This window comes from Macaca nemestrina, chromosome 10, assembly GCF_043159975.1.
Source record: "Macaca nemestrina isolate mMacNem1 chromosome 10, mMacNem.hap1, whole genome shotgun sequence".
Classification (NCBI taxonomy): Eukaryota; Metazoa; Chordata; class Mammalia; order Primates; family Cercopithecidae; genus Macaca; species Macaca nemestrina.
Genome location: NC_092134.1, coordinates 62261949 through 62288577, shown reverse-complemented (window position 1 = coordinate 62288577; position 26629 = coordinate 62261949). Strand labels below are relative to the sequence as shown.

Sequence of the window (26629 nt, the reverse complement as noted above, 5' to 3'; positions counted from 1 at the left end):
GCATGAGACTAAGTGCTGGAGACATAGTAGTTTATGAAACAAGATAAAAATCCCTGCCTTCCTGGGCCTTACACCATGGTGAAAAGATAACCTCTTTGCATTTTTGTTTCCAACATCTTGTTACCCAATATATTTGTCCATGGAGTAGACAGTAAAAAAGCAATTCATGTGTTGTAGAGAAAAGATTAGTTTTTTTTCTCATCTTTTATACTCTCCCATCATCACTGTCCCTCTATACTATTTGTTTTTCATGATATTGTTAATAATCAATTCATGTTCTTAAAGGCTAATAGCAGCAATAAAAACATAATGTTGCGATTTCTCTTCCTTATGACTCTACTGAGGGGTGTGTATGTAAGGACATGAGATCATACACTCTGAACAATTTGAGTGAAGAGATTCTGGTGCTTTTAGCATGTTTCATTTTGAAAAACCTTTTTTCTTATTTTTGGAAAGATGGAGTTCTCACTTAGGGGTTTTATGGTCTCTTTTACAGGAGCAGAGCCTTGGCTCTTGTGCTCTAGTCCCATTCTAGCCTTCCTGAGACCAATATTCTTCTTCTGCTTTCATGTGATCCTAATGCTCTGTTTCCTACCCTGTGTGCTTATGCAGCCTGGCTCATAAAAACCTTTTGTGTATTCCCACTGGAAATGCACCAGATAGGAAGCATCCGGTATGGGAAGGATGCCTCTCCTCTCTTTTCAGGACATTTTAAGGCAACTGTCTCTACTTAGAGTATTAATTCCAGCTCAGAACTAAAGTAGGGGTTAAAATTGTCATTGTGCAGTAGTAATACAGTGTTCATAGAAAATGGATACCCAGTATTCAACATTCTTCCTCTTCTATAGATATTTTATTCTAAAATATTAATGACTTGCACCTGGACATAAATTTACCATATAGGACACATAAGGAAAAATATGGAAATGTGTATGAAAGAAACAGACTTTAGATCACCAAAATATGTGAATATAAGGAAAACTGAGGCAAAATGGTGCAGTGATTAAAAATGCAGTTTATAACCATGGCAGATTAGAGATGCTGTGGCTTCTTATTAGGCCTCACTATGGCATTTATACTCTTTTTACAGCAGATTAAGAGCCAGTTGCTGGGTGGGAACCAGGGTCAGGTCCTTGGCTTGGCAGTCCTGAAGTTCCACTTTGCCAGCCTTTCTAGGGGTGATCTGCTTCTTGGGAAAGATTCACCTTAAATGCTCTCACAGGAGCCAGAACGCCAATTTCCTAGTTTATCATGAGAAATGCACCCATCAGACTATCCATCCAGCATAAGACGGTAGCTGATCAGAACACTCTCTCCCTGAAAAAAAAAAAAAGGCAGCACAGAAGCCAGAGCCATACACAGATGGTGTCTTGGGGGATATGATACCACCCCAGAGTCTAGAACCACCACAGAGATCCAACAGCCAAACCTTCCAGAAACGTTCAGTGGTCTTGGCATCCTCTCTGTAAAATTGCTGTGATACACCGCCAAATTCGTTCTTCTTGAGGTTACCTTCTCTGTACTCCATTCAGTCCCTGCCCGCTCTGTGGTCACATCTATGTCCAGACAAGAGTCCATGATAATTGACTAGGTTTCCATTTACCAGACTGTAAATACAATTTAGTCCTGCTTCCAAGGTCACATTTTAATTGCATTTTAGATACTCCTAAAATTCTTCACTCACACAAGATTGATCACGTGGTTCATTCCTATAGATTTTACTAGTTGATTTGTCAGAGGTTGATCTTATTTTTCTTCTCTCTAAACCAGGACTCATGCCAATGCACAGGCTGCAATACTCAACAAGAAAATGAAGAATACAAAGCAGGGCTTTGTAATCACCACGTCAGGATCATTGAACAGCCCATTTTTGTGCTTTATTATTTGCCTGGCTGTTTGCTTTTGAGTTTAAGGTTTAAATGCCAGCCTGCTTTTCTCCGAGTTCTCTCTGAATCAGTTCTTTGTTTGCCAAGTTCACAAGGTACACATTAACTACTAAACATGATTAGGTTCTAAGTTAACAGTGGTTAAGAGGTAGGAAAGTGAGTGGAGCCCACCAATACAGAAGAAAAAAAAATAGACTAGGATGGTGATATTAAACACTTGTATGAGACATCAGCTTCTCAAACTGCAGGAGCCAACAAAATGTTACACTGAATTTAACACAGCCTTATTCCATGACTGGTCAGAAATAAACATAGACACTTTACTCAAAATGCTAATTACGATCTCACAAGTGACTAATTCCAAATTACAAAGATTTATTCAACCTCACACAGTGGGAATGTATTGCATGGTATTCTGGTTCCCCAGGAAAAATAAAGTAACAGGAAGTCATTGTAAAAGATCATTTATGAGGAAATCCCAAACCTCCATTTCACACCTTTGTAAGAAGCAACAAAATGTATCCCAAATAAGCTCAGGTAGAAAATAACTCAATCTCTGGTGTGAAGGAATTTCTCTGTAGTCACAGAGAGGGATATTTTAGGTTTTTCTTGAGTCCTTGGAAGACTTGATTTTCACTTAATGTGAGAAGAAAACGAAAGACAGGGATATCCCAGGAAACCTGTGGCTGAATGCCTGAACCATGGTTCCCAAAAAGAGAGAGCAATGGCCTGACTCCATTTCCTCACTGTTGTCCCAGATGAATGGACCATCCCAATTTTAATCATATCAAACAAAAGTGCATGTCTTTAAAAATACAATATCCAAATGCAGTCTTTCCAGAATTCAAGGATGGAATACACCATTCCTCTGAGAATTCTCTTTTGGTTCGTTTCTCCATTTATCATCAGGCATTAAAGCGTCCTTCCTTGGCCTTCCTAGTAATTACTTACTTATTAATATCCTGGTTGATTCAGAAATTGCCTCACCTGTAAAGCCCAAACATGTGAGAAAGTCAGTTTTTTAAATTTTTTAAATTAGGCTACCCTTGAGGGTTATTCAAATACCTTTAGGTCAAACAAAGCCCAGAGATTGTTTTGCTTTTCACAGAGTCACATTGATCTTTCATGTACACAAATCATTCAACCTTCAGAAACTATTCCAAAGGAGACCTTACTGGTTTGGATGGTTTTTATTAATTATGGAAAGGGCCCAAACTCTTTCTGCATGCTAATTTATTTATATCATATTTCTACTTGAGGCTTCAGCGAGCCAGGGAATTCCCGTAAGTGCTCTGCTGTCTTTCCTCCTCACTCTTTATGCTTTCTTGAATACGTGAGTGTGAAGAAGCAGTGTTAAGCCAGAGAGACTGGCCTAGCCAAGACCCCTCAAGAAGGAATCTGCAAATCTGGGAACACATTCCAGAACTTCTTGCTACCAGCACAGAGCCTGATGTATAAGAAGTATCAGCCAAAAATTTCAAGTTTCTCAAGGATCATTGTATTCTCAGCCAATCCCCTAAAGAGCTCTCTGAGAAGAAAATAGTTCATAAAGCAATTCTCTCTGCAATAAAAGATTATGTCACTCCCTACCTCTGAACCCTCTAATGTATTCCCATTGCAATTAGAATAAAATCCAAAGCCACACAAGATAGGCCCTTGGCTGACTCAACTTCATTTTGCCCCATTCTCTCCCTTACTCACGCTGCTGCAGCCAGAGTGGATACCCTGCTGCTCCTTGGACTTGCCAAGCATATTCCTAACTCATTTCCTCCACCTTCTCCGCTGAATCCTCTTAGTCTGAAGAGCTAGACAGTTCATCCTCCTCATTATATTTCATATCTGTTTATCTGTTGTTTCCTTTTCTGCTTTCTTTCTGGAATGTTTACTTCAGGAGGTCAAGGGCACTTTTTGTGTTGTTCGCTGCCATATCCCCACAGCTTGGAATACAGTAAGCTCTCAATAAATATTTATTGAATGAATAACTGAATAACAAGTTATCTAAATATACTAACTCATTTTTAAATAACAATAGAGAGCCCCTGTTTGTGTTCACCATTGCATTCCTACTGCCTGGCCGAATGACTGGCAAATTATAATCATCACTATGTGCTGGGAGATAACGTTGCAAAAGAAAAATAAAGTTCAGACCACTCATACAAGCATTATAGTCAACCAACTTGAGATGGCAAAGAAATACATAAATAAATATGCAAAAAAAAAAATACCAGAAAGAGAAGAATGGCAGTATCCTGTGCTACAAAGTGAGGAAACTACTTCACATTAGGTGGAACTCTGATAAGGTAACATTTAAGCTAAGTCCTGTCTGATAAGAAGGCATAAGCTGTGCGGAGATCTACGACGAGAGCATTCCAGACAAAGGTAACAGCACAAAGCCTCTAAAGTGAGCAGATACTGAGTATGCTGGAGAAAGAAGGGGAGCATGTACGTAGCATAGTTATGGAGAGCATGGTATGAGATGAGTTCAGAGAGGAAGCTCTTCAGGCCAGATCCTGTAGAGAGATGTAAGCCAGGGAAAAGATAATAAAGTTGATTTAAGTGGTACTGGACATGCAGGCAGATTTTAAGCGATGAAGTGACATGATCCAGTGTTCCAGGCAGAAGATGATGGTGAGTGGTCTAGGGTGAATGTAGTGGAGAGGAAGAGAAGTGAATATATTCAGAAGATGCTTTAGAGGTGAAATCAACATTGAGAGTGAGGGAAAGAGAGGAACATGGATACCACCCAGATTTTAACTTCAACAACTTGGTTGATAGAAAACTGGGGGAGGATCATAGGTTCTGTTTTGAGTATTTTGGATTCAAGATACCTATTAGATATGCAAGTGGAGATGTCACATGAACAGTTCAATATATGAATATGGAATACAGGGAAAATTTCAGGGCTGGACATACAGATTTGAGAGTCCTCACTGATAAAAGAAAAACTTCAGTCAAATTAAATTTAAAGGAGTTTAATTGAGCAATGAAAAATTCATGAATCGGGCAGCCCTCAGAATCATAGCAGATTCACAGAGACTCTTTTTATATATATACATCCTTTAAGTTTTGGGATACATGTGCAGAATGTGCAGGTTTGTTACATAGGTATACACGTACCATGATGGTTTGCTGCACCCATCAACCCATCATCTACATTAAGTATTTCTCCTAATGCTATCCCTCCCCTAATCTGTCACCCCCAACAGGCTCCGGTGTTCCCCTCCATGTGTCCATGTGTTCTCATTGTTTAACTCCCACTTATGAGTGAGAACATGTGGTGTTTGGTTTTCTGTTCCTGTGTTAGTTTGCTAAAAATGATGGTTTTCAGCTTCATCCATATCCCTGTGAAGGACATGAATTCATCCTTTTTTATGGCTGCATAGTATTCCATGGTGTATAAGTGCCACATTTTCTTTATCCAGTCTATCATTGATGGACATTTGGGTTGGTTCCAAGTCTTTGCTATTGTGAACAGTGCTGCAATAAACATATGTGTGCATGTGTCTTTATAGTATAATTAATTTTAATCCTTTGAGTATATACCCAGTAATGGGATTGCTGGGTCAAATGGTATTTCTGGTTCTAGATCACTGAGGAATCGCCACACTGCCTTCCACAATGGTTGAACTATTACACTCCCACCAACAGTGTAAAAGTGTTCCTATTTCTCCACATCCTCTCCAGCATCTGTTATTTCTTGACTTTTTAATGACTGCCATTCTAACTGGTGTGAGATGGTATCTCATTGTGGTTTTGATTTGCATTTCGCTAATGACAGTGATGATGAACTTTTTTCATACATTTGTTGGCTGCATAAATGTCTTCTTTTGAGAAGTGTCTGTTCATATTCTTTGTCCACTTTTTGATGGGGTTGTTTGTGCAGCCTCGTGGTGGAAGAAGATTTATAGACAAAAAATGGGAAATGATGTACAGAAATCGGAAGTGAGGTACAGAACGGCTGGATTGGTTACAGGTTGCATTTGCCTTGTTTGAATATAGTCTGAACACTCAGCAGGGTATGAATGGTTGAGGTACAGCCGCTGGGATTGGCCAAGACTCAGTTATTGTTACGCGTGCATACTCCTAAGTTAGGTTTCCAATCTTGTCTACCTATTAAGCTAGGCTGCAGTTAGCCCATAAGGATTCAAATATAGAAGTACAGAATCCTTCTCAGGCCATATTTAGTTCACTTTCACATTACCATATAGAAGTTATTTAGAAGCTAAGTACTAGATAAAATTACCTAAGGAGAAGGCATAGACAGATTACCTCAGAACCCTGACCCTATCCCTGGAGCATACCAATATTTAAATTTGAAGAAAGGGGGAATAAATACATATCACTGAAAGGCAGTTAAGAAGAAAACCATCAGGGTAATGTCCAGGAAGTCAGAAAAAGAATGTCTCAGAGAGAGTGAGGCAGCTGCCAAGTGCTGCTGAGAAGTCTAGTAAGATGAGAACTCCCAATCCCACTGGTTCTGGCAGCATGGGATTACTGCGTCTTTGAGAGAAGACCATCCTTAGTCACATAGTGGAGACAGAGCCCAAATGGAAAAGACTGAAGAAAGAATGAGAGGTATGAAAGTGAAATTATTTATTTTAGACAATTATTTCAAGTTTTGTTCTAAAGGGAAGCACTCGATATATGGAAACTAGGATAACATGAGTTTATATAGTTCCACTGTCCACTGGGAATTTCAGGGGGATGTGAAAATTTGTTCCTGTATAAAATGAATTGAAGAGTTTCTTACCCTATGGACAATTAAGATTACAATGTTGTTCATGTAGAATTAAACTCTTTATTAATTATACCAAAGCCTGTAGGAAATCATGAGTGCAGATCACAACTAAGTTAATTGTAATATGCAATAGAAAAGTAGGAATATAAGCTTCTTGGACGATAACTTCCTATAGGCTCTCAGATGAATCTCTCAAAACCTATAGTAACTCAGAATTGTACCCTACATAATAGTAGTAAGAAATATTCTGTATCAATTGAATTAATAAATCCAATCAAATATTAGAAGTATTGGATGGGAAATCAAGGGAAACCTATGGTGAGAATTTTAATAGCTATATTATGAGATGCTCCAGAAAGAATCTTAGGCAACTTAGAAAAATATACACATAGTTATAACGGTTACCAGTAGCTGGGAAGGCGATTGAGGGGTTGCAGGGATAGGTGGGGATGGTCAGTGGGGGGGGGGGGGGAACCAGAAAGGATAAAGAAGACCTATGACTTGATAGCACAACAGGGAGACTATAGTCAATAATAACTTAATTGTACATTTTAAAGTAACTTAAGGAGTGTAATTGGATTCTTTGTAACTCAAAGAGTAAATGCTTGAGGGGGATGGATTTAAAAATATATAAGTAAGAAAATTTAAGGTGAAGGAATAGATGGGGACTAGGTGGAGACAAGACTTCTCATAGTATATGTTTTTATTTCCTTTTGATTTTGAAGTATGCAAATATATTAATTATCAAGAAAATTAAGTTTTTTTTAAAGTGCAGTGGTTTGATCCAAAGCTGAGGAGACAGATAGCTGAACAGGTCTCAGCAGTCAGGCTGGGGTGGTGGTTTAGGTCTGCTGTGGGTTGTATCAAATGGAAAACTGCAAGATAGGAGCTCTCTGTTGGCTGGGTGGAGGCAAAGCCTAAATAAAGGGAAAGTCAGTGACCAGGGGCCAAATCTAACATTTCAGAGAACTTTCAGGGTGGGGAAACTGGGCATAATTATTATGATGTGATATAAGCAGGCAGATATATATCCAAGAACACTCTTCTCCGAGCATCCATTCTAGGACAGGGGCTTTATTTCATGCTGTGATATTTTATTTCAAATATTTCTGAGTAAAAAGGCCAATTTGGTACATGTTAGACTATGATCCAGAAGGAAAAAGATCTGGAAAAAAAAAAGTTGGTTCTGCTGAAGCTAGAAGCTAATGTGACAGCAAAGGGAGAGAGTTAGTTCCTATTAAGGATCCTTCAGGTTTAAACCCCAGCATTTTTCTGTCTTTCCTGAGGTTTAACAGCCAGACACAAGCAGTACTTTGAATGTGGGTGGTCCCTCAATTCCCACCAGGGTAGGTAACTGTTCTCAATTTTGATGCTGTTTTGCCCAATATTTTGTTGGCCTTTTTAGTGGGTCACTTTTTCCTCTGTTTAATTTATGTGCCATACTAGTATCTTCATATCTTACAGGAACCCAAACCCAAGGCTATCAAATTAGATTGATTTGTTTCTCCAAATAACCCAGCATCACCTCCTATCTTTCCAATTTTTTAAATTAATAGACTTCAGTTTTTAGAGCAGCTGCAGGTTTACAGGAAAATTGGGCAGAAAGAGAGTTCCCATATATTCTCTCCCCTACCTCCCACGACAGTTTCCCCAGTTATTAGAATCTTGAATTACTGTGGTATACTGTTATTATTAATGAGCTAATATTGATATATTAGTGCTAAATAAAGTTTACCTTAAAATTCATTCTTTGTGTTGTACATTCTATGGATATCGACAGCTGTTTAAGACACCCTTCTTAGAGTATCATACAGAGAGGTTTCATTGCCCTAAAAATCCCCTATGCTCCACTGATTCATCCCTCTCTTCCTTCTACTCCCAACCTCCACCCGCTGATCTTTTTCATCTGTCTCCACAGTATTGCCTTTTTCTCTTTTTCTTTTTTTTTTTTTTTTTTTTTTGAGATGGAGTCGTGCCCTGTCACCCAGGCTGGAGTACAATGGCGTAATCTTGGCTTATAGCAACCTCTGCCTCCCGGGTTCAAGCGATTCTCTGCCTCAGCCTCTGGAGTAGCTGGGATTACAGGCACTCTCCCAAAGTGCTGGAATTACAGGCGTAAGCCACTGTGCTCAGCCCATAGTATTGCCTTTTATAAAATGTCATCCAGTTGGAATTATGTAGTGTGTAGCTTTTTCATACTGGCTTCTTTCACTTAGTAATGTGCCTTTAAGTTTCCTCCATGTGTTTTTGCAGCTCAGGAGTCTATTTTTAATGTTAAATAATATCTCATTGTATGGATGCACTGTAATTTGTCTATCTAATCACATACTGAAGGCTATCTTGGTTGTTTCCAAGTTTTGGCCAGTATGAATAAAGTTGCTATAAACAGTCATGTGAAGGATTTTATACACTCATAGTTTTTAACACATTTAGGTAAATAGCAAATAACACAATTGCTGGATTTTATGTAAACAGTATGTTTAGTTTTGTAAGAAACTGTCCAACTATCTTCCAAAGTGGTTGTACCCTTTTACATTCCTACCAGCAATAAGTAGGTGTTCTTAATGATCCACATCCTTATCGGCATTTGGTATTGTCTGTATTTTTTATTTTAACCATTTTAGTAGTATTTTATTGTTGTTTTAATTCACAATTCCCTAATAACATATGATGTTGAACACCATATCATATGTTTACTTGTCATCTGTATATCTTTTTTTGTGAGGTGTTTTCAGATCTTTTGTCCAGTTTTTAATTGGATTGTTTGTTTTATTATTTCTGGGTTTCAAGAGTTCTTTGTATATTTCGGAGGCCAGTCCTTTACCAGATAGGTGTTTTACAAATATTTTCTCCTTCTGTGGCTTGTCTTTTCATTCTCTTAATCTAATTTATTTTAAATGAGACAAATATCACCCCAGGTGAAATCATGCCCAAAAACCGTTTTTCTTGACTAGTTTATTTCCCCATTTTCCCAGTTTACAGACACATGTTGCTACCTTTAGAACAACTTTAGCCTCATATACACCACTAATACTTTACTGTGCCTTAATGAATTTCTATAATCACTGCTTCCTTGAACTTCAAGATTTCACTCTGTTGAAAACTGTGAAGGCTCTGAGGTTTATCCTACTTGCAGACTAACAAGTTAACCCCTCATAGTTTGATGGTTGCCATCAAAAGACATGAGACTCCTGGGTAAGACAGAAATGACTTTATAACTCATGGCACAGCAAGCTTTACAAGCTTCATGTTTGTCTAGGTTCTCTTTGTTTCCCAAGTTCCACTCGGGAGATGCTCAGAAGCCCAGGTGGATGGTGAGTATGCAATAAATTTTTATCACGCAGAGGGACTCTGAGCTTAGAAAACTCCAATCTTTTAAAGGGGTGCTTTTTCCTCTCCTATAAGGGTGGCATTATTTTTATCTTCCAAGACTGTTTGCTGTATAAACATTCTTGAAAAGATAGTCTGGAACAAAATCTGTCAATTCCTCTGCTCAGAAGATATGTAGAAATGTGAGAGACCCATGGAGAATTTTCTTCCAAAATAATCTTTCATCTCTCCAGGTCATGGTAAACTGCCAAAATAAGTATCGTGTTTTTAAAAACTTCTTATACTTAGCAAAAATACCTGTAATTGTTCTCTATTACCTAAACAAAATATAAACTCCTTAGCAGAGCATCAAGACCATTAAATATCAGTCTCCCAAATAACCTTTATAATCGTAATCCTAAAACTTCCCAAAAAGTATCATTCATACCAACCAATACAAACCTTTCTGCCCTTTTTCTTGTTTAACTAGTTCTATATTTCATTCCTTCCAGCTTCTCTGTCTCAAATGCTATGCCCATATCAACAACTTCATTGATACAATGAAACCGATTTGTTCAGGATTAAGTCAGATGGTACTTCTCACATGAGACAGTGAGAAGGAGCACTTTTTCCCCATAACTCAATTTAAGTACACTCTATAAAGTTGTCTATTTGTATTTTCTCTCTATTAGTGTGCAAAATCTAGGGCCTATATCGCAATTTTGTGTTTCTTACATTAAGAAGTATGTCTAGCAAATATTGAGTGAATGAAAGAATATATAAATATTGTGATTTTTGTATTTTCCTAAGGAATTTCTAGGGAGAGAAGATCGTACAATTTTAATAAACAATCATCTTCTATCAATAAAACAACTGTTTCTCAACTCTCCAACTTTTCTTCATCACTACAATAGTCAGAGATATTTTTTAAACCTTTCTGGTATTTTAGAACACAACCCAGTGCTTCCTTTTATTAAACCTCCTGCAACATTTTAACTGAATGTGAAAGTAGAGAAGGAAAATCAAAAACTGCATTCTGGCTTGTCAACATCCCTCATTTTATCTCTTTTATCTCCACTAAAATCCTTCCTCAACTTTCCTAACTGTTTGACATCCTTTGAGTGCTTTCATATAAGCATTGCTTGTCATGAAGTCACCTTGCACAACCCAGCCCTCCCAAGAGGAGGGCAGGTTTCAATTAAGCTAACAGACAGCAGGGTGATAACAGTGTCCACTGAGATCAGAATAACACAATGTTTTCAAGAATGAAGGGTTTACAACTTTTTTCAGAAACTAACAAGCAAGGCAGCTTGGCTTGCAAGGAAGACAAGATGGCTCCATCACAGAGACTGTGAAGTAAAGGGGCAAAACAAGGGTGAAAACTAGCTACCCAAAGAGAGATGCAAACCAAAGGCTTCTGGCAAAAGCATGGACTTTATCTTCACAAAGTTCTGGGTTTTAAAGTATTTGCTTTTTACCAGCTCAGAAAAATGTGTATTTTGTCTCTTCAACAAATATCTTTTAAATCCCTAATAAGACAATAGTCAACAGAGCAAAAGCCCCAGTAGATTTTGCAGTCTAGCAGGGCATAGGTGGAAAGCAAATAAGCAAGCAAATCAATTTATACTTACGAGTTAAGTGCCACGAAGGAAAAGCACAAGGTGTCAGGAAAGTTGTTTATAAGAACTTACCTAGATTGCATGGTCTAGAAGGCCTCCTATTGGGAGGTAGTTTTACTTGATAAGAAAAATAAGGAGCCAGTCATGCAAAGAGGGTGGAGGGACAGGGAGGAGGAGGGAACAATTAATCAGGGAAAGTAAAAGTATTTTACCTCATCTGCAAAATGGGTGTTCTTATGAGAGGTTACATATAAAGGGTTTGGCACAGTTCTGATGCATTGTAAATGTTCAGCAACTGATGGTTCTTGTTATTGCTTTGGCTATTGACCTTACATACTTTCTAACCAATCTTTAAAAGCCTACAGATCACTGATCAATCTTTTAAATGCTGATAGACATTTAAATAATAAGCATCAGCAGCTACATCTTTAAAGAAGAGGGAGATAAGTAGAACATTATATACAACATAGAGAAAAATCTCATAAGAAACTCAGCATCCTCACTAATGTATATGCTGATAATTAGGAATTTTACATTTGTTCTCTGAAGCAAGTGAAAGTGTAATCGAAATGTAAGCAGGCAGAATGTTTAATTTAATGAAGGAAACATGTTGTTTTTGAGTAGTTTTAACCATGTACACTTGCATACAATTAATGTGTTGATTACAAACGACTTGCCTTCTCATTAAAGCACGGCAAGTAAGACCTTACTCTGTAACACTTGACCTTTGCAAATTTGCATTTCTTGACAAAGTTTGCCATAAATAAATAATGCCACTAACTTAGACTGATTCTTTTCTTCAGTTAGTCTGAATTAGAGTTTTTTGTGTGTGTGGCCAGTCCTAAATTTACCTGCTTTCCTTTAGTAGCTTTTTATAATTTATACTTTGTCATTTTCCAGAAGGTAGTGGATCTAATTAAGGTGGACTTTTTATGGTTAAATGACCTTTGTAATAGTTATAATTTGATAAAGATTGAAAAGCTGTTCAAGATATAATTTTCTTTCCTTTATTATTCTGCCAAATCTTCCTTTTTATAATCCTTAAGACTATCCCTACAAGTCTGATTCCATATGCGCAGAGCTCCATAAGGGCCCCATATGATTCTCTACATACTTAAAAAGATTTTTGTCTTTGTTGTCTGCCTCATGGGAGGAGACAAGTTGTTATAAAAGTTGTGCAAGTTTTAGCAAAAAAGACCTAGAAACCAGCCTCCTATTAGACAAAAAGCCCCAAACTTGGCCTTAAATGACTAATGTGTTTTATTAATTATGAATGATAATCTTGATGTCCCAAAGAAAAGATGGTTTCAGATCGCATCTAGAGTGTGTCTTTTACAGTTTATCATGTAAAATATTCTGAAATGTATAAGATCGTCATGAGATAAGAGTTGAGCAATGTTAAACGGTTAATTTTCAAAATAAGGATAATATCATGGATTTTATACAGATGTCAAGTGAGTTTGTATCACAGATTTTATTTAACTCATTATTAATGAGGGAATTAGTAAGAGGTTACAAGCAATTCAAAGGAGAATTCAAATAAAAACAATTTGTAGGTTAAGTTTATTGAAATGGAGGCAAAATTCTTGCTTCTTCCATAATAAGGAAAAAAGGCAACTGAATCTCTACTGGGCTGAATCTAGCTGAATGTCCAAAACAAGTATTATTCGTTTCTATCAATTACCTACAATTTACAGAATTGTAAAATAGCTCAAGGTCAATGAAAGCCCAGAGCCTCCATAAAATCAGAATCAGATAACCTAGAAGAGATTGTTCTAACCCATTCAGTTTTCCAGTGAAGCACAAAATTTTCCCCACAACATAAGTAGTATATATGCTTTCCACTGTTGTTAACAAACTCATTCATCCACAAACATATACTGATATGTTCCTGTATGCAACACAGAAGGCTAGTCTCTGGGGACACAGAAGTGAATCATATATAATCACTATTCTCAAAAAGCCTAAAATACTACAAGGAGAGACATATGCAAACAAATGAGGGTAAAAAGTGTCAGAGGAGTTATAATAAAGGTTTATACAGAACAGAGTAGTAAAAGGAATCATGAATAAGCTTCAGTACGGGATTTTATGGCTGTAATTGTTCTAAATGCTTCTCATATGATTGTTTCCTTTAAACCTCATAACTCCACATGGTAAGTTCAATTACAAATCCATTTTACAAATAAGAAATCTGAGGCACAGGGGAATTAAAGAAATATATCCAAGATCCCACATATCTTACATGGTAGAGCCAGAATTTAGGCCTAAGTCTGATTCCAAAACTCATACTCCAATCTCTGTACTGTACTATCCTCCCATAAAAGATAGTATACTTCATTTTACCTTGGGTGAGGGTTGGGGGTGGGAAACTGGAGGAGAAATCTAAGATGAATTTTAAAAGATGACTGATGTGCATCTACAGGTAGGAGCAGGGGCTTTCCAGAAAGAGAGCCTCATGGGCCAATGTACCAAGACCTGCATTGCCCTGAAAGGTCACAGAGCACCTCTCAGGCCAAACTAAAAATGTTTATATCTATGATGAATGAAAAACTGACAAAGAATTTAAAGCTAGAGAGAACCATGATCCATTTTGCTTTTTAAAAAGAACTGTGGTTTGGTTGTTGTTGTTTTTCCCCCCAAGATGGTAGATGGGAGGCATTGTTAGTATGCCTCTCCTACTTGCAAAGACAAAATAGAGTGTAGAGATTCACACTGTGAGCTCTTTTTCCAAGAAGCAACACAGGAACTTAACAGGAAAACTGAAAGAAACCACAGATGCTTTGAAAGAAGCTCCCTACATGGAGCATCAACATTCTTGCAGATGAAAAGGGGTCTTTCTGATCTGAATACCCAGAACAGTGGGTCAGGAGTACGAATGGGAGGTGGATGACTATCTAGCTGGACTGGCAGGAGAGCTGAGGTGGCTCCTTCCCTTCCCCATGATAGCTCTCCAGCCACCTCCGTTAAGGCTGTGACATCTGCCAACCATTGGGTATTGCATTTACCCATGTGCTTTAGCCACAGCTGGCTTTTACCCATGGACATCTCCCCTACTGGCCTGAAGCCTGAACTGTTCAACCAAGTAAGTAAAATACTAAGGGAAAAATAATAAATAAATAAATAAATGTATACCACTGTGGAAGAAGATAAACATATCAAGAGACCTCTGCAATTCCAACCGCATGTGAGACAGTGAACCTGCTCACACACCTACCACATTACTACTGTCACCAGCATCTGAGAAAGACATCACACAAAGCTCTCTGTAACAAGGAACTCATACAGAGTCTTTACAACCCTGCAAGCACCAACAGTCAAATTAGGCCACCATAAATTACAAACATTAAGGTCACATCCTCAAAGGGAAAAAATAGTGAAAAAACTACAGTCACATCAAAAATAAAATCAGGAATACTAGAAATAGTCTACCCAAGTGAGAAGGAGTCAGAAAAATAATTCTGGTAGGAGACGGATTATCCAGACAGAAAGTCAACAAAGAAACACTAGAATTAAATTAAACTAAACTCTAGCAAACAGACCTAATCAATAGTTACAGAACATTCTACCCAAGATCTGCGGCGCATACTTTCGTCTCATCAGCATATGGAACATTCTCCAAGATAGCTCATACATTCCAGGACACAAAACAAGTCTCAATAAATTCTTAAAAATCAAAGTCATATCAAGTATCTTCTAAGACCCAGTGGAATAAAACTAGAAATCAACACCAAAAGGAACCCTCAAAACTATACAAGTACATAGAAATTAAACAACCTGCTCCCACATGATTTTAGGGTTAACAATGAAATCAAGATGAAAATTGAAAAATTATTCTAAATGAATGATGATATGACACAAGCCATCAAACCTCTGGGATACAGCAAAAGCAGTGCTAAGAGGAAAGTTTATAGTGCTAAGTACCTACATCAAAAAGTTCAAAAGGGCCGCACACCATGGCTCACATCTGTAATCCCAGCACTTTGAGAGGCTGAGACGGGTGGATCATGAGGTCAGGAGTTTCAAGAACAGCCTGGCCAAGATGGTGAAACCCTGTGTCTACGAAAAATACAAAAATTAGCCAGGTGCAGTGGCAGGCGTCTATAATCCCAGTTACTCAGGAGGCTGAGGCAGGAGAATCACTTGAACCCAGGGAGTGGAGGTTGCAGTGAGCCAAGATCGTGCCACTGCGCTCCAGCCTGGGTGACAGAGTGAGACTCTGTCTCAAAAACAAACTAAAAAAGGTTCAAAAGATCACAGATTCACAACCTAATGTCATGCCTCAAGGAACTAGACAAGAACAAACCAAACTCAAAGCTAGCAGAAGAAAAGAAATAACAAAGATCAGAGCAGAACAAAATTAAATTTGAAACACAAAGTACAAAAGATCAATGAAACAAAAAGTTGGTTCTTTTAAAAAAAATAAACTAAATTGATAGATTAACAAAGAAAAGATTCAAATAAGTTCAACTAGAAATGAAAATGGAGACATTACAACCAGCACCACAATACAAATATTATTGAAGTCTACTATGAACATTTTTATGTATACAAACTAGAAAATCTAGAGGGAATGGATAAATTCTTGGAAACACAACTTTTCTTGATTGAAGCAGGAAGATATGGAAATCCTGAATAGACCAAAAACGAGTAGTGAGATTGAATGAGTAATAATAATAATTTTTTAAAAAGTTGCCAACAACAACCAAAAAACCCAGGGTCAGATGGATTCACAGCTGAATTCCACCAGATATGGAAATGAGAATTAGTACCAATCCTACTGAAACTAGTCCAAAAGAGTGAGAAAAAGGGAATCCTCCCTAACTATGTCTATCAAGTCAGTGTCACTCTGATACCAAAACCAGGAAAGGACATAACAAAAAAAGAAAGCTATAGACCAATTTCCCTGATGAACATCAGTACAAAAATTCTCAACACAATACTAGCAGATCGAATCCAACATCACATCAAAAAGATTATACACCATAATCAAGTTGGTTTCATCCCAGGGATGCAGGGATGTTTTAACATACATAAGTCAATACATGCAATATATCACAAAAACAGAATTAAAACCAAACCATATGACCATTTTACTAGATGCAGAAAAAGCATTTGATAAAAGCCACCATCCATTCATGATTTAAAAAAAAAAAAAAAAAAAAAACCCTCAACAAACTAGGCATAGAAAGAACATATCTCAAAATAATAAAAACTCTATATGGCAAGTATAAAGCCAACATCATATTGAATGGGAAAAAGTTGAAAGCATTCCCCCTAAGACCTAAAACAAGACAAGGATGCCTACATTCACTTCTATTCAACAGAACACTGGAAGTTCCAGCCAGAGCAATCAGACAAGAGAAAGAAATTAGAGACATTCAATTTGGAAAAAAGGGAGTCAAACTATCTCTGTTGCCTGATGATATTCTCATATATCTAGAAAACCCTAAAGACTTGTCCAAAAGACTTCTAGATTTGATAAATGAATTCAGCAAAGTCTCCGGTTACAAAATCAATGTACATAAACAGGTAGCACTTCTATACACCAAAAATGACCGAGCTGAGAATCAAATCAAGAACTCAATCTCTTTTTCAATAGCTGCAAAACATAAAATAAAATACCTAGGAATATACTGAACCAAGGAGGTGAAAGATCTCTACAAAGAGAACTATAAAACACTGCTGAAAGAAATCATAGATGACACAAATACTTTCATCTCATCAGCATATGGAACATTCTCCAAGATAGATCATACACTCTAAGACACAAAACAAGTCTCAATAAATTTTTAAAAATCAAAGTCTCAATAAAATTTTAAAAATCAAAGCATGGGAAATACATCCCATGCTCATGGATCAGAAGAATCAATATCATGCAAATGAATGTACTATTCAAAAGCAATCTACAAATTCAAAGCATTTCCTATCAAAATACCAACGTCATTTTTTTTTCACAGAAATGGAAGAAACAATCATAAAATGCATATGTAATCAAAAAAGAGCTCAAATAGCCAAAATGATCCCAAGTCAAAAACAACAACAACAAAAGCAAATTTAGAGGCATCACATTACCTGACTTCAAATTATACTACAAGGCTATAGTTACCAAGACAGCATGGTACTGGTATAAAAGTGGATACATAGACCAATGGAACAGAACAGAGAACCCAGAAATAAAGCCAAATACTACAACCAACTGATCTTCAATAAAGCATACAAAAACACAAATTGGGGAAAGCACATCCTATTCAATAAATGATTCTGGGAAAACTGAATAGCCATATATATGAAAATGACACTAGACTCCAATCTCTCACTAAATACAAAAATCAACTCAAAGTGTATCAAAGACTTAAATCTATGACCAGAAAGCATAAAAATTCTAGAAGAAAACCTAGAGAAAAACTCTTCTGGGCATTGGCCAGAAAGGAATTTATGACTAAGACCCCAAAAGCAAATGCAACAAAATCAAAAATAAAGAAATGGGACCCATTTAAATTAAAAAGCCTCTTTGCATGGCAAAACAAATAATCACCAGAGTAAACAATCAACCCAGCATGTGGGAGAAAAAGTTTGCAAACTATGCATCTGACAAAAGACTAATATCCAGAATCTACAAGGAACTCAAACAAATCAGCGAGAAAAAAATAATCCCACCAAAAAGTGGGCAAATGACGTACATAGATTTCTCAAAAGAAGACATAAAATAGGCCAACAAATATATGAAAAAATGCTCAACACTACTTGTCATTAGGGAATTGCAAATTAAAACCACAATGCAATACCACCTTACCTCAGCCAAAATGGCCATTATTAAAAACAAACAAACAAACAAAAACAAACAAACAAACAAAAAATAGATCTTGGTGTGGATGTGGTGAAAAGGGAACACTTATACACTGCTGGTGAGAATGTAAAGTAGTACAACCTCTATAGAAAACAGTACGGAGATTTCTTAAATAACTAAAAATAAATCTACTATTCAATGCAGCAATCCCTCTACTGGGTAATTACCCAAAGGGAAAAAAAAAAGTCATTATATCAAAAAGACACCTGCATGGGTATATTTATCACAACACAATTCGCAATTGCAAAAATATGGAACCAACTTAAGTGCCCATCTACTGATGAGTAGATTAAGAAAATGTGGTATATATGCACCATGGAATACTACTCAGCCACAAAAAGAATAAAATAATGTCTTTCACAGCAACCTGAATGGAGCTGGATGCCATTATTCTAAGCGAAGGAACTCAGAAAGGGAAAATTAAATATTGTATATTATTGCTTATAACTGAGAGCTAAGCTATGGGTACGCAAAGGCATACAGAGTGGTATAATGAACTTTGGAGACTTAGGATGGAAGGAGAGTGAGGAATAAATATATACCCATTGGATACAATGTACACTACTCAGGTGATAGATGCAATAAACTCTCAGACTTTATCACTATACAATTAATCTATGTAATCAAAAACCACTTCTACCCTAAAAGCTATTTAAATAAATAAATTGAACTGTGGTCTTTATTCTTATAATGGCAACATGGATGATGGATTACGGACTACAGAGAGAACTGTAAAACACTGCTGAAAGAAATCATAGATGACACAAACAAATGGAAATACATCTCATGCTCATAGATTAGAAGAATCAGTATCAGTATCATGCAAGTGATGATACTATCTAAAGCGATCTACAGATTCAGTGCATTAAGAATTACATTGGGATAATCATTAAGAAACTATGGGAATAGGGCAGGTACGAGATAATAATGACTTAAACCAAGGCAGCAATACTGGAGAGGTAGAGGAGCAATACACACACACACACACACACACACACACACATGCACACACATTCACACACACAGAACATGAAGGAAGTATAGTTTATAGAACTCAGATATAGGGCTATCATACACCACTTATTTTAAGATGACATATAATAAGCTTTCTATTTTAAGTTATAGGAGATGCAATACCATTCACCGACGTTGAAAAAAAGAAGTAAGAAGAAAAAGATTTGGCAGAAATATGAGCTTGATTATGAACACGTTGAGCTTGAAGTGAAAACATCCAGAAGACAGTTGGATATTAAGCAGAGGAGCCCAAGCAAAAAGTCTAAACACTGATGAAGATTCATGAATCTTGAATAGAAAGGTGGTAGATGAAGCCATAAAAGGAAGTCAAATTACCCTAGGCAGGCAGAAAAGTCAGAAGAGAAAAGAGAGAACATTGAGGCACATCAACAATAAAAGTACAGATACACCCAGAAAGACCTGTGACAAGACCAGGAGGGAAGAAAAGTAGGGGATTCAAAAGCAAATGAGTTATGAATCATAGGGAGGAAAATGGTGTTCAAGGAAGATGGAAAGTATCAAGTTTCAAATACCACAGATAAGACAAGTCCTGCGGAGGCCTGAGTCATCAGCTCCCTTGCCAGAGTGGTTTCCGCAGTATGGAAGAGCAGTTGGAAAAGTTACCTGAAAAGTGAGTGGGGATAGCTGCGTAAAGGTACCAGAATGAAACAATTCATTTACCCATCCTCTCTTCTATACCCACCCACCTAACAGTAAAGGAATTTTTAAAACCATTACCCTGTGATACACAAAGCACACAGGAGAGGAAAACAATTTTTGGAAGCTGAAAAACTGATAGATGGGTGGTAGATGATTTAACAAAGTGAAGAAAGTTGTATTCTCAACCAACAATGAGGAAAGCTAAGCAACCAATTTGCACCCCAGATCTCCCACCCAACTGTTCTGGAAATAGTGGCACAAGATGTTGATGCCACCGGGATTTTGATGGAAGACAGGATTAAAAACAGAAGGATTATTTGAAAGTTTATTTAAAAAGCACTCAGACACCAAATGGCCTCTCTTCACCAGGAGACAGGCTTCCATTTTATGGAAAACTGGAGATTTATAGTCAGCAGAAAATGAAAAAAATATATATTATGCGAGAAGACACAGTCCTTGGTTGTGTACCATACTGAATTCAGTGAGTTTTAAAGGAAATTTTCATACTCAATGTTGAAACCTTCAACCCTCTTCCCATCTCTGTCCCAGAAAGCTGGTATCCAGAATTACATCTTCCAGGCAGGAGGCTAAAAGCGTCTTCACCAGTGATTCTGATCAGCCTAAGGAAAAAAGACCTAAAAATACTGATATCTGGGATTCCCCAAAGAAACAGTTGAAACAGCCAAAACCTGACCACAAAAATCAAGCCCACAGTTCACAAGCCAGAACTTACCTTACTCTTACAGAGCTTTCCATCAGCTTTACAGCGCTACAACCTGAAACATAAGCAGATAGTCACAGATCACCAGACAATTAGAGAAAACATGAAAGGCAGAAAACAAAACAAGCAGCAAATAATCATCCATGCAGGGAGGTGAAAACTACAAAAAACTACCATTAATATAGTCAGAGATAAAGTTGATTACATCTGAAATAGAAGCTGAATATTATAAGTAAATAAAGGGAATAATCAAGAATAATAAAGAGCCCTTGGAAAAATAAAAATATATTTGCAGTAATAAAAATCTCAGAAAAAGGGTTTGAAGATACGGAGGACCTCTCCTATAAAGTAGAGCAAAATACAGAGATAAAAAATAGAGAAAAGAGGATGAGTGTGGTGGCTCATGCCTGTAATTCCTGCACTTTAGGACACCAAAGTGGGAGCATCACTCAAGCCTAAGAGTTCAAGACCAGCCTGAGCAGCATAGTAAGACCTTGTTTCTACAACATTAAAAAAAAAATTATCCAGGCATGGTGATGCATGCCTGTAACCCCAGCTACTTGTACTCAGGAGGCTGAGGAAGGAGGATCGCTTGAGCCCAGGAGGTCAAAGCTAAAGTGCACCAGCACCAGCCTGGGCCACAGAGTGAGATCACAGAATGAAACCCTGTTTCACACACACACACACACACACACACACACACACACACACACACACACAAGAGCGAGAGGGAGAAAGAAAAGAGAAATGAAAAGAAAATTAAAGAATAAATAGACAAAATGGAGAAAAGGAAAGCATTAAAGAACAAATCCAAAAACAATTCCTACATTGAAAGCATACACTGATTGCCCAGAACAACAGATAAAAATATACCCACATCAAGGCAGATCCTGAGAAGTTTCAGAACACTTGGATGAATATTTAAAACATAAGTAAAGTCACATACAAAAGATTGGGAATTAGAGTGGCTTTAGATTTTATTCCAGCTTTATTGAAGTATACTTAACAAATAAAAATTGTATGTATTTAAGATGTACAACATGATGTTTTGATATACGTATATATTGTCAAATGATTACCACAATTAAGCAAATTAACACATCTCCCTTTTCACAGTTATAATTTTTATGTGTGGTAACAATACTTAAGATCAATTTTCTTAGCAAATTTCAAGTATGCAATATAGTATTATTAACTATAGTCATCACGCTATACAGTAGATATTCAGAATTTATTTATCCTGCATAACTAAATCTTTGTACCCTTTGACATCTCCCTATTTCACCTGCTCACCCACCTGTCCCTGGAAATCACAATTCTACTCTGCTTTTATGGGTTCAACTTTTTAAGATTCCACATATAAGTAAGATCCTGCAGTGTCTTTCTGTGTCTGGCTTATTTCACTTGGTATTATATCCTCCAGGTTTATTCATGCTATCTCAAATGACAGAATTTCCTTTTTTAGGCCGGGCGCGGTGGCTCAAGCCTGTAATCCCAGCACTTTGGGAGGCCGAGATGGGCAGATCACGAGGTCAGGATATCGAGACCATCCCAGCTAACACGGTGAAATCCCGTCTCTACTAAAAATACAAGAAAATTAGCCGGGCGAGGTGGCGGGCGCCTGTAGCCCCAGCTACTCGGGAGGCTGAGGTGGGAGAATGGCGTGAACCCAGGGGGGCGGAGCTTGCAGTGGGCCGAGATTGCGCCACTGCACTCCAGCCTGGGGCACAGAGCAAGACTACGTCTCAAAAAAAAAAAAAAAAAAAAAAAAAAAATTTCCTTTTTTAAAGGCTGAATGATATTCCACTAAATAAAGCTCCATAGATATAATCTCACATTTCCATATTCATTCATCCAGCAACAGACACTTACATTGTTTCCATATCTTGATTATTGTGACTAACGCAGCAATGAACATGGAAGTTCAGAAAACTCTTTGACATATTGATTTCCTTTGCTCTGGATATATACCCAGAAGTGGGATTGCTGGATCATATGATAGTTCTATTTTCAAATTTTGAGGAACTTCCATACTATTTTTCATACTGGCTGTACTAATCATTCCCACCAATGTATAAAAGTGTCCTCTTTTCTCCACACCTTCACCCAAACTGATTTTTGTCCTTTTGATAACGGCCATTCTAACAGTAGTAAGATGATAACTCATTGTGGTTTCGATATGTTTTCCTGATGATTCATTACATCAAGCACTTTTTCATATACCTATTGACCACCTGCATGTCTTCTTTGGAGAAATATCTTTTCAGATTCTTTCCCCGTTTTTAATTTTTTTTTTTTTTTTTTTTGAGACAAGGCCTCACTCTGTTTCCCAGGCTGGAGTGCAGTGGTGTGATCATAGCTTGCTGCAGCCTCAAACTCCTGGGCTCAAGGGATCCTCCTGCCTCAGCCTCCCATGTAGCTGGGATTACAAGTACGCGCCATTACACCACACCCGACTAATATATATATATATTTTATAGACAAGATCTTGTTATGTTGCCCAAGCTGGTCTTGAACTCCTGGACCCAAGTTGATCCTCCCACCTCGGCCTCCCAAAGTGCTGGGATTACAGGCCTGAGCTGCTATGGCCAGCCTACTTTTTAATTAGATTATGTATTTTTTGCTCTTGAGTTATTTGAGTTCCTCATGTACTTTGGATATTAATCCCTCAGTAGGTGTACAGTTTGGAAATATTTTCTCCCATTCCATAGGTTGATTTTGTCCTTTTCTGTGCAAAAACGTTTCAGTCTGATGCAGTTTCGTTTGTCTGTTTTTGCTTTTTTTGCCTATGCTTTTGCTGTCACATACAAAGCATCATTGCTCAGAACAATGACAAAAGCTTTATCCTTATGTTTTATTCTTAGTGTTTTATAGTTTCAGGTCTTACATGTAACTATTGAATCCATTTTGATGTATTCAGGAGAAAGAAGATGGCAAATAGGCGGCAGGACTAACTTGCAGCTCCTGCTCAGACAGAGCAGTGTGTGAGGACTTGCATCATGAACTTGCTACAGAACTACTGCAGAAATATATCAGGGAAGCCAAGAGAACCCACAGGCCCTCTGAAGGAAGTGGATTGCTCCTGCAGGACCTGGGAGACAGCCCAAAGTCTGTGAGTGCCCAAGCTGTGACAGTGAGAAAGGAGGATCATCCGCACCCAAAAATACACCCTAACCGGGGAACCTGAAGGTATAGATCACAGGAGAAGGATGTGACCTTACCTGGAGCTGAGTCAATTTAGAGAGCCAAGTGAAACACAGGGGCAGAGGAAGCAGTGGGAAAAGCCCTGTGGGCTCTCCAGATCCCCAGGGAAGCCATTTCTGATTTGTCTCATGGGAGTACTTGGGGAGGGCTGCCACAGGAACTGGGAAAAGATCACAGGGAGAAGGAAACCTTCAGCTGAACTTTGTATCAATTCCAACGGAATACGAAGTCTCCTGGTCAAAACTTGAGGGAGGGCATGAATCGATGTACAGACTCAACAGGCCAGAAGGCATAGAAGTCCTGCTTGCTTTCTCAGCTGGTAGTCGGGTAGCCTGGGGCAAGTTCTCAGCCCTCCTCACCCACTGCCTGGAAACAAACTTGGTGCTGTTGTGGGGGGCACAGTGGGAATGAAACCAGCCTTTTAGGCTGTGTGGGAGCTGAGTGAGGCCTGTAACTGCCTGCTTTCCCTGACTTCCCTGACAACCTGTATGACACAACAGAGGCAGCCAAAATCCTCCTGGAAACAACTTCATTGACCTGGGAACCACACCCCCATCCCCCACAGCAGCCACAGCAAGCCCCCCCCGAAGGAGAATCTGAGCTCAGACACACTAGCACTGCCCCCATCTGATGATCCTTCCCCATCCACCTGGGACAAGGGCTGAGGGCAAAGGGCATATTCTCTTGGGAGTTGTAGGGCCCCACCCACTGCCTGATCCACCCTATACTACCATAGCTGATGCTCTCTTGAAAGCCCCACCTCCTGGCAGGAGGACAACCAGCACAAAAATAGTGCATTAAACAACAAAAACTAAGGACTGCACAGAGTCTACTTCACTCCCCTGCCACTTCCACTGGAGCAGATGCTGATATCCATGGCTGAGAGACCTGAAGATGGTTCACATTATAGGACTCTGTACAGACAGCCACCAGTACCAGCCCAGAACCTGGTAGCCCTGCTGTGTGGCCAGATTCAGAAGAGAAATAACAATCACTACAGTACAGCTCTCAGGAAGCCACATCCCTAGGAACATGGGAAGAATACTACATCAGGGGAACACAAATGAGACAAAAGAATCTGAATAGCAGCCTTGAGCCCCAGATCCCCTCTGACATAGCCTACCCAAATGAGAAGGAACCAGAAAAACAATTCTGGTAATATGATAAAACAAGGTTCTTTAACACCCCCAAAAAATCACACTGGCTCATCCTCAATGGATCTAAACTAAGAAGAAATCCCTGATTTACCTGAAAAAGAATTCAGAAGGTCAATTATTAAGCGAATCAAAGAGGCATCAGAGAAAGGTGAAGTCCAATTTAAGGAAATAAAAAAAATGATACAAGATATGAGAGGAGAAATCTTCAGTGAAATAGATAGCACAAAAAAAAAAGATAATAACTTCAGGAAATAAGGAACACACTTAGAGAAATGCAAAATGTACTAGAAAGTCTCAGCAATAGAATTGAACAAGAGGAAAGAAATTCAGAGCTCGAATACAAGGCTTTTGAATTGACCTAATCCAACAAAGACAAAGAAAAAAGAATTAAAAAAAAAAAAGAACAAAGCCTCCAAGAAGTTTGGGATTATGTTAAATGATCAAACCTAAGAATAATTGGTGTTCTTGAGGAAGAAGAGAAATCTAAAAACTTGGAAAACATATTTGGGGGAGTAATCAAGGAAAACTTCCCTGGCCTTGCTAGCAACCTAGACATCCAAATACAAGAAGCTCAAAGAACACCCAGGAAATTCATCACAAAAAGACCATCACCTAGGCACCCTGTCTTCAGGTTATCTAAAGTCAAGATGAAGGAAAGGATCTTAAGAGCTGTGAGGCAAAAGTACCAGGTAACCTAAAAGGAAAACTTATCAGATTAACAGCAGATTTCTCAGCAGAAAACCTACAATCAAGAAGGGATTGGGGGTCTATCTTCAGCCTCTTTAAACAAAACAATTATCAGTCAAGAATTTTGTATCCAGTGAAATAAGCTCCATAAATGAAGGAAAGATATAGTCTTTCTTTCCTTTAAACACATGCTGAGAGAATTTGCCACTACCAACCCAGCATGATATGAACTGCTAAAAGGAGTTCTAAATCTTGAAACAAATCCTGGAAACACATCAAAACAAAACCTCTTTAAAGAATAAATCTCACAGAACCTATAAAACAAAAATGTAATTAAAAAAAGTTATACAGGCAAAAAATCATATGCATTAATGGAATAGTACTTCACATCTCAATAGTAATGTGGAATGTAAATGGTGTTAATGCTCCACTTAAAAGATACAGAATTGCAGAATGGGTAAGAATTCACCAACCAAGTTATCTGCTGCCTTCAAGAGGCTCACCTAACATAAGGACTCACATAAACTGAAGGTAAAGGGGTGGAAAAGGAGATTCCACGCAAATGGACACCAGAAGCAAGCAGAAGTAGCTATTCTTATATCAGACAAAACAAAGTTTAAAGCAATAGCAGTTCAAACAAAGAGGGACATGATATAATGATAAAAGGTCTTGTCAAACAGCAAAATATCACAATCCTAAATATATATGCACCTAACACCGGAACTTCAAAATTTATAAAACAATTACTATTAGACCTAAGAAATGAGATAAACAGCAACACAAT

General features: G+C 37.9%; 1 protein-coding gene across 3 annotated transcripts in view; it reads right to left on the bottom strand.

Moving 5' to 3' along the window:
- Positions 1–26629, bottom strand: part of LOC105473377 (tetraspanin 8) — an 82913-nt gene that overhangs the window by 36745 nt on the left and 19539 nt on the right. Inside the window, exons 1-2 of one of the 3 annotated variants that reach the window (XM_011727164.3) lie at positions 24019–24422; positions 20810–20852 (exon numbers count right to left, since the gene is read on the bottom strand). The exons of 1 other annotated variant lie outside the window; for it this stretch is intronic. The gene's annotated coding sequence lies outside the window, so the exon portion shown is untranslated. Of the gene's footprint in view, positions 1–20809; positions 20853–24018; positions 24423–26629 lie in introns of those variants that run through there. One more of the 3 variants, XM_071071442.1, reaches the window with a different exon arrangement.